Source organism: Macaca fascicularis, chromosome 1, assembly GCF_037993035.2.
Source record: "Macaca fascicularis isolate 582-1 chromosome 1, T2T-MFA8v1.1".
NCBI lineage: Eukaryota > Metazoa > Chordata > Mammalia > Primates > Cercopithecidae > Macaca > Macaca fascicularis.
In genome coordinates, this window is record NC_088375.1 from 144,967,547 (window position 1) to 144,977,130 (window position 9,584).

The 9,584-nt window shown below is 41.9% G+C and overlaps 1 non-coding gene across 1 annotated transcript; it reads left to right on the forward strand.

The window, feature by feature from the left end:
- The first annotated feature begins 593 nt into the window (after positions 1-593).
- LOC123571234 (small nucleolar RNA U13) lies at positions 594-698 on the forward strand. The gene has a single exon (XR_006695421.1). It is a non-coding gene; the product is annotated as a small nucleolar RNA U13 (small nucleolar RNA).
- The last annotated feature ends 8,886 nt before the right edge of the window (positions 699-9,584 follow it).

Sequence of the window (9,584 nt, forward strand, 5' to 3'; positions counted from 1 at the left end):
TTCTTCTTACTCTGCAACAAATCTTTTCTATTCTTGAAGAGAGAAAGAAGCCCTTGGATAAACGACCTTAAATGTTGAAACCAAACCCAAACATCAGGGTTTATTTTGTTTTAGATTCCTCTTACCGGGTTCTGTCCCATGCACACATTGGTACCTGAGAGCTACAATGTCAGTCCCTCTGGAGAAACTGAGGTGAGAAGTGTTCTATTTTAACATTAGGTTATGTTCACCTAACAAACTATGTAGGGCATTCAATAAAGTGGCTTCAATTCTTCTCAGTTAATACTCTTGCCCTTTTAAAGCCTGACATTGAAAGAACTTCCAAGGTAACCAAATTGGTAAATATCATTTGCAGTCTTGACTGATTGTGACTGTTGCCTGATCACCAGGGGTAGGAGCTTACACAATTTGGCAGAGGCTTTCTTTAAGAAAAAGAATGCAAAGTTAGGAATAAAAAATTGGTTGTCTAGAAAATAGAAAAAATAAAAAAGAAATAAAAAATTAAAACAAAAACAAAGATAAAAAATTGGGTATGTAAACAACTATTTACTTGGAATGAGAAAAATCCACAAATTACAAATTTTAAAATGCTGATCCTTTTGTGTTTTATAAATGTGATGATTGGGTTCTCACATGTGAGTTGTGTGAGATGCTTCCTTCAAACCCTGTTACAACATCCACACATACCGTGTCTGTCATGAAAGAAGAAAAATTAAAAAAGAATAAAATGTTGACAAATACGTCACAAACATCAAAAGTCCAGGAAAAATTATGTAATTCTTTTATTAATGAATTGTCTTACATATACCTTTATAATTCTTTTGAATTTTAATATAATCAAAATTCTGAATAAATACGCAAAGCTACATGAAATTAAGGTACATAGAGGAGTAAGTAAAATCCATTTTAAACATCATTGCATTAAGCTACTTATACTACGTACATGGGCTTATTTTATAAATATGTGTGGTGATTTTATCACTGGAATGTTTCTTTAGGTTGTTGTAATTTATTGATGAATACTTTTTCATTCTCTTTTCTCTAAATCTGCTCTTTGTCTTCAGGATGTGATGTGATCCAACATATTGGGATGTATAAAACACATGACTAAACAGACACAGTCAGTGTGAACCTGGCACTGGTTTGTGTCCTACAATACAGGATTTCTGATAAATTCTATTTTGTGTGATTTACCTCAAAAATAAAAAATATTGGGTTTATAATTGCATATACTGCTTATCATGTATATTCTCAACAGGACAGAACTTCCATTTTGACCAGGCGTCTTTGAGAATTAAATCCTCAGCTCAGACTTTTACATAACTGAAGATTGGCAGAATTTTCCACAGGCTAGCTTCTGGTTTCATACTTTTGAAAACTTTGTCTATGTGATTACCTACAAACTTCCAATGCCAAGTACAATAGGTTACATTAAAATCACAATATGACCTCTAGCTTTGCACCTGTCTGTCAGATATTGGTTGAGTAGCAAAGGAGCATTGGAAATATTGCTGGAAGCCATTCCTGCACCACGATAGCTAACAATAACTTAGATATGGAAGTGAACCACATATAAATAACCTTCTTAACCCAAACTCTATGTCTCTTCAAGTCAGCTTCCCCTTAGCTGAATCCAATCACCCCTTGCCTCTTTAAAATCACCCTTGACCAGGTGCGGTGGCTCACGCCTGTAATCCCAGCACTTTGGAGGGCCAAGGCAGGCAGATCACCTGAGGTCAGGAGTTTGAGAACAGCATGGCCAACATGGGGAAACCCCATTTCTACTAAAAATACAAAAAAAAAAAAAATTAGCTTGGTGTGGTGGTGTGCGCCTGTAATTCCAGCTACTTGGGAGGCTGAGGCAGGAGAATCACTTGAACCCTGGAGGCGGAGGTTGCTGTGAGCTGAGATGGCGTCACTGCACTCCAGCTTGGATGACAGAGCAAGACTCCATCTCCAAAACAAACAAAAAGACCACCCTACAGAAGAGCAAATGTAACAGACAGTAAGCTGGAGAGGAAAGAGTCAGAGGTCTTAACCGATTGTAGTTAACACCCTACAGAAGAGCAGGTGTAACAAACGGTAAGCTGGAGAGGAAAGAGACAGAGGTCTTAACCGATTTTAGTTAACCTAGCTCACAAGTTTTACAAAAGCTTATGACTATGGGAACACATTGCTTGGGTCCCAAGCATGAAAACGGCTTATGCAAGGGAGGGGGCCTAGAACTTTATTAACATCATAGTAATTTGCCTTGCCAACCAGGAATGAGCTCTGCTTGGATGGACCAACTGTTCACAGTGTATTTACAGTTACAGAATTGGCACTCTGGTGTGCTTGTGGGCAAATGTAGGTTAATATGTGTTACTGCCAGAGTTTAGCAGTTGGTCAACCTCCAACAGGAGTCAGCAACTGTGTAGAATTTCCCTGAGTTTTAAATGTATGTCTTAGCCCTAAAGGCCTTTGGAAAGTTATTGGTCTTATTAGTGAGTTCATATACCATTGAAAGATATTTGACTAGAAAATGACATTTTAGTAAACTGGTAAGGAGGAGACTCATAAAAGCACCACGAAGACACCGGGAATATTAAAGAGAGCACAGTAAGATGTCTTATCAGTTTATGATTCTCTTTTGTATACTAGTACTTTATAAGTAAACAGTCACAGTTAGGAATGATTTCAGCTACAAGTAACAGAATAATTAACTAATGGTGGCTTAAATAATAAAGATAATTAACTCTTAGGACAAAAAGTCTGAAGGTAGGTGACAGATAACTCTGCTATTTTAGGACTGTGTGTCATTACCTTTATGATTCTCACGGTAAAAATATGGTTGTCATAGCTCTGGGAATCATTTGTGCAAAGGCAGAAAACAGGAGGTAGCTAGAGCGTGTGTGTCTATCTCCTTTCAGTAAAGAGGAGAAATCTTTCCTAAGCAATTTGCCATCAGAATTGCTCTTTAAATCTCATTGGCCAGAACTGGGCACATGGGCACCCCTAGCCGCAAGGAGGAGTTGGGAGAGTGAATATCTGGCAAAGGGGTATGAGAGTTTCTTGATTGGCTTAGACTTGTCATGCTTTATCTTTCAGGGCTGGGCACATAGCTGTCCTGAAAAAGAATATGGATTTTATTAGTAAGGAATAAAAGGGATATGGCTATTGGGTGGCAATGAATGTTACATGCAACCAGAACCTTTGGGTTTAGTAAAACTATCTTTTTACTTGGCAATTATCAAACTAACATGAATTAAGAACATATGTGAATACAAACTATCATTTCATTAGCAAATATTCTGTGCTAGGAACTTGGTACTAGATGTTAGATATACATTATCTGCAATTTTCCCAGCAGTCCTGCAAGATGAATATTATCCCTGTTTTCAGAAAAATTAGGTTACATCCCAATTAGAGAAATAAGTAGCTCTATTCTGACTTCTATCATTAAAGTCTTACCTTTCTTGAACTTCAAGTAAATTAAATCATATAGGAGGTATTTTTTGGTTTCCAACTTCTCTTGCTCAATATTAGATTCTGGACTCATTCATGTTGTTAATGAATACCAGGAATAATTTATTTTTTATTGCTGTGTACTTATTGTTTGAAAAAAATAAAAATTTATTCATTTTACTGTAGATTGACATTTGGGTTGTTCCTAGTTTAGCGAAATGATTAAAGCAACTAAGATTATTATGTGTGACACAATTAGATCATGAAGTATATGATTATATAGCTATATGATTAAAGCAACTAATATATAAGTATATATCTTATATGATATAACATTATATTTACAGAAATGACCAAAATAAATCCGACAAAAAGTACTCCTTTTTGTTGGATTTGCAATTTGTTAGATTTACATACAAGAGTAAAATAAGGTATTTTTAGCTTTAGTAGATACTCTCTAAAAGATTTCCAAAGTAGTTGTAACAAGTTACACTCCCGTCAGCAAATTACGAGAGATTCATTTGCCAATGGTTGGCTTCGTTATATATATTATTTTAGAAGGTAGTAAGGAATATGGTATGTGCTATGGAAAAGGAGAAGTTGGGCAAGATAAAGGGGATTGGAAGTACTGGGGGAAAGTACAGCAGTTTGAAATGTTAAATATGTGGTCAGGATTGGCTTTTACTTATTTGTTTTTTTGACAGGGTCTTGCTCTGTTGCCCAGGCTGGAGTGCAGTGGCATGATTATCGCTCACACTGCAGCCTCAACCTCCCAGGCTCAAGCGGTCCTCCTGCCTCCCAAGTAGCTGGGACTACAAGTGTGTGCCACTGTCCTCTACAAAAAATATATTTTGTATTTTTTGTAGAGATGGGGTTTTGCTGTGTTGCCCGGGCTGGTCTGGAACTCCTGGGCCCAAGTTATCTGCCACCTTCACCTCTCAAAGTGCTGAGAGTACAGGTTTGAGCCGCCATGCCTGGCTGGCTTTTTTTTTTTTTTTTTTTAATGTGCCAGCTGAGCAAAGTCACGAAAAAGTAAGGGAAAGAGCTATGCAGGTATGTGAGGAAAGTATTCTGGGTAGAGGGAAAAGCCAACACAAAGGCTATTAATAAATTGCTGGTATGTTCCAGCAAAAGCAATTGGTCACTGTGGAAGAAATAGAGTGAACAAGGGAGAAAGCTATGGGAAATAATATGAGGGGGGAAACAGCCAGATCATGTAGGGCCTCAAGGACATGGTGAGTGCTTTGGCTTTTACACGGAGTGAAATGGGGAGCTACAATAGGGGTTTGAGATGAGTGACATAATCTGATTTACATTTTAAAAAATTCTGGTTGCTAGATTAAAAATAACTGTGGGTGGGAGCAGGGAGATGAATTAGTCTATTGCAGGAGGTGACAGTGGCTTTGACCAAAGTGGTGATAGTGGATGCTCCAGGCAAATAAGGTGTCAAAAGCCAAGGTGCAGAGATGGAAAGTTCAGTTTGAGGCCGGTATCAGAACTGTGAGCAAACCAGTTGTCTTACTAACGGGGGAGGGAAAATGACAGCTGCCATTTATTGAACATTCACTATGTGGCAAGCATTGTGCTAAATGTGATACTCAGGCGACCTCTTTTAGTCTCCATAACAACCTTGTAAAGACATTTAGACTTTAGAACCTTTCATAGTTACATGACTAAAACGTAGCACACCTGGCATTCTAACCCTTCATATCATTCTATTCTAGCACTAAGGCTAGAAGGGAAACTTGAGGCCAGATTGTGGAGGGCCAAGAGGTTTGAACTTTTGCCTGGTTTGAACTTTTACCTTCTCAATCTTTTTCCCGCGTCCCCACATTTGAGCGACAGGACACCTCCAGGAACTGCAGCTCAGCAACAGAGGTTCAGCGCGAGCGCGGCCTGGGGAGGGTCATCGCCTTTTTGGGCGTGTGGGGAGAAAGGCGGCTCGCCTTATCGTGGCTGGCGATACCCCTCTCCAGGAAGGGTGTGACTCTCCGCTTGAGGATCCTCCCTATACGTAAAGAGGAGGCTCAGCAGAGCCTTAATGAGAGATCATAGAGGATCGACAGCAAGGGTCCGGAAGACGAATTGGCAGTGAGGTGTATGGATTCGATACAGAAGCTGGAGGTAGAGTCCAGCTAACAGACCACTGCAGTTCGACGGAGCCAGAGTGGGGCAACGAGGAGAGATGTCGGGGAGGGAAAGGGGATGGGACTTGGGGACTGGAACGGCTCGAGGGCGACGGAGACAGGGGAGTTAGGCTCTAAGGATTCTCTTACTGTGCCTCCTCCCAGTGTCCTCGGGTGGCGGCTGCACAGCCCGCGAGCCCTCAGAGCTGCCGTGCAGCATCTTGGCCACTAGGAGGCAGGCCCGCCTCATCTGGAGCCCCGGCTGCCGCTCCCTCCAGGGAGGGCGGGGCTGCTGCTTAAATTCCAAGTCAGGTCAGCCCCTGGAACGCTTAATGGGAGCTTGGATTTAGAACAGTTGATTGTCATTGAGAAGGAAATTTGGACGGTCTCCCACTTGATTGAAAACGGCTAGAAACAAGGCTTACGGTAGAGCAATGAATGCCAGAGTGCAGGCGCCGGTGCCCAGGCGGCCCGGGGAACAGGAGGGCCGGAGGAGGAAACAGCTGCCTGCAAAACACCAGCAGCGCCCTTAATTAACACCAGTGCTGGCCCGGGGGGATTGTGCTTCCGGAAATTCCCAACTCCTTTCCCTGCTTGCCCAGGGCCATTCCATTATACAATTTCTTACGTTTTTCCCAGTCCCGGGTCTGAAATGGAAAGAGGTGTTACCCTAGATGCCCCGAGACAGCGGGGCCACAGAGACCTCGCACAGCCGAGTAGCAGTGGAGCAGGTGTGTGTGCGTGTGCGTGTACATGTGTGCATGCTATGAGGGTGTGGTGTGTGTAACATGCTCCCATGTATCTATGTGCCTGCTCTGCAGGGGGAATGCTAATGTTTGTTTGTTGTTTGGCTTCAGCCCAAAAGAGAAAAATAATGAGGTGAACGGAAATGAGCTGAAGTCTCTGTTTTCACCGCTAATTAGCCCCCGTCGATTTTGACGAAGAAGACATACAATAGACACAAGCGAGCAACGGATGAGAAACTGAGGGACCTAGGCTGGGGAAAGGGCGTCTGGTGCGGGGTGTGTGGGCAGGGCTAGGAAGGGAATCTCAGAAGCCCGGTGCCTGGATCAGGCCAACAGGTCATTCCCACCCTTAGATGAAAATCTGCGCATTATTCCATCTTGGCTGGCATCTCTTATGGGCTGGCCTTCATCTTACTAAAGGCCATTTCACTTTTTGAAGGGTTGACAGTTACCTTCTTCACCTTCCCCTGGGCAGTTCTTTGTTCTCTTTGTCAGGCTGGCTGCTGTCCATATTTCTCAGAGCCGTGGTCACAGCCTCTTACTCACCAGCTGCGCAGACAAACCCAGCCTTGACCTGGCTCTGCACTTCAGCATGTTGCCTGCTGCTCCTTAGGCTCTTCTCTTGCTACCTGTGAAAGGTCAGATGCAGAATGGTGAAGGCAGAAACAGACTGTCTGATGACAAGGTGAGGAAGAGCTGCCACTTAATATGCCTGTGTCTATTGATGTGCGAGTAAGCGGGAAAGGTGGTGGTAGAAAGTCATGTTAGAGACCTCTGTGGCAGACCCTTCACTTATCAGCAATGCCGGGGTCCCTGTCTGTGGTGCCCCCACAGGCCCAACTCATATAGGCTCCAGAGACACCAGTTCAGCTCAAGAACGTGTCCCCCAAGTTGCCAAAGTATGTGTCCTACCCTCAGAGAACCTGGTCTCTCCAGGGCTCTCATTGCCCCTTGTGAACATACGCCTTGCTCCTTGAGCATGAATATGAGAATTAAAAAAAATTCTTCACCCGGAGCAAGTTCTCCTCAGACTTGTATTCTCGTATGTGTGTGTATGAGAGGGAACTTCATTTCTTCCACATCCTAATAAATATAGAGAATGGTCACTTCTTAGAAATTGTTGTTCACAACACTTCTGGGTTGTTGCTAGTCTTTATCCCCTTTCTTTTTGCTTGTCCCTTTAGGGCACAACTATCACAGTCCAGGTTTTCTTTCTAATGCTGCTCTTCTTCTTCTTTTGTTTGTTTGTTTGAGATGGATTCTCACTCTGTTGCCCAGCCTGGAGTGCAGTGGCGTGATCTCAGCTCACTGCAACCTCTGCCTCCTGGGTTCAAGCGATTTTCCTGCCTCAGCGTCCCAAGTAGTTGAGATTACAGGCATGCACCACCACGCCCAGCTAATTTTTGTATTATTAGTAGAGATGGGGTTTCACCATGTTGGCCAGGCTGGTCTTGAACTTCTGACCTCAAATGATCTACTCTCCTCAGCCTCCTAAAAAGCTGGGATTACAGGCATGAGCCACTGTGCCCAGCACGCTCTTCCTTTATAATTTGGTAGATTGGGCCATGGTGGGAGTTCTCGAACTTTAATAATAATGATAAAAAAAAAAAACTCCCAAGAAGTTTGTTTTAAATGCAGATTTGTCAGGTCCTGCCCAAATCTATGGAATCAGAATTTCTGGAGTGGTATACGGGAATCAGCATTTTACCAATCCCTCTGCTACCTCCTCCTCCCCTAAGATCCGAAGTCAAACGGTTCACAGAACACATATCATAAAACGTGGTGCTGAAGGAGGCCTTGAGCCCTTGTCTTGGTCACTCAGGCTGCTATAACAAAACACTGTAAACTGGATGACTTATAAACAACAGCAATTTAATTCTCACAGTTCTGGAGGCTGGAAGTCCAAGATCAGATATGGTGTCTGGTGAGTGCTCACTTCCTGTTTCCTAGAACAGTCCTTTTCCCCGGTGTCCTCACCTAGTGAAAGGGGCAGATAAGCTCCCTTGGGCTCTTTTATAAGGGCACTGATCTCACTCATGAGCCCTCCACTTCATGACCTAATCACCTCCCAAAGGTCCCACCTCTTAATACCATCACCTTGGGGTTTAGATCTCAATACATGAGTTTTGGAGAGACACAAACATTCAGACGACAGCTGTCCCTTTTTTTTTTTTATGTTGAGAGTTCTTTATATATTTTAGATCAAGACCTTTCTTAGATATGTAATTTCTAAATATTTTCTTCCTGTCTGTAATTTGTCTTTTGATCCTTTGTCCAAGGTCTTTCACAGAACAAAAGTTTTTAATTTTGATGAGATCCAATTTATAAATTTTTCTTCTTATGGCTCATGCTTTTGATGTCAAGTCTAAGAACTTTGCTTAGTCCTACACCCCAAAGATTTTTCTCTTATATAGTTGTATGTTTATGTTTGAGTCCATGATCCATTTTGAGTTGATTTTAGTATTGGTTTAAGTCCAATTGCTCCAGCACCATTTATTGAAAAGGCTATTTCTCCTCTATTGCATTGCTTTTACTTCTTTGTCTAAAATTAATGGGAATTTTGAGTGGGGCTATATCTGTGTTCTCTATTCTGTTCCACTGATTGCTTTGCCTGTTCCCTCTACCAGTACCATACTGTCTGGATACTGCAATTACATATTGGGCCTTAACATTGGGAAGAGTGATTCTTCCCACTTTATTCTTGTTTTTAGTTTTTTTTGTTTGTTTTCTTTTTTTTTTTTTTTTTGTTTTTGTTTTTTAGCAATTCTTCGGTCTTTCCCTTTCCATCTAAATTTTAGAGTAAGCTTGTCTATGTCTATGAAAAAAACTTATTTAAATTTTGATAATAATTGCATTAGCATGATGTAGTTACAGAGATGAAGCTGTGTGGAATAGTTGGGCAGCCGTAGTTGCTATATGATTTGTTAATAAACTTTGATCCTTCTAGAATCCTAGAACCAGAGAGGACTCAACACTTTAAACTGACTCCAGGGAACATTGTAGGATCTTGGGGGTTCATACACTGTGTTTAGGAAAACGGAGCTGTCTTAAGAGAAGTTGTACGTACTTCTGTGAGAACCGAATGTTCTCTCTTATGGCTGTGAGAACCAAATGTTTACTTAGGTAAAATTGATCTTCACCTCTACTTTATCAGGGAAGGAAGAGCTGAAGGACCCTGGGGATGATTGAACAAAAGCCTCTCACCAGCACGCTCAGGAATTGTCCTGAGGGCAGCAGGAGGAGTGGTAATTCTTCAAGAGAAGGTGGC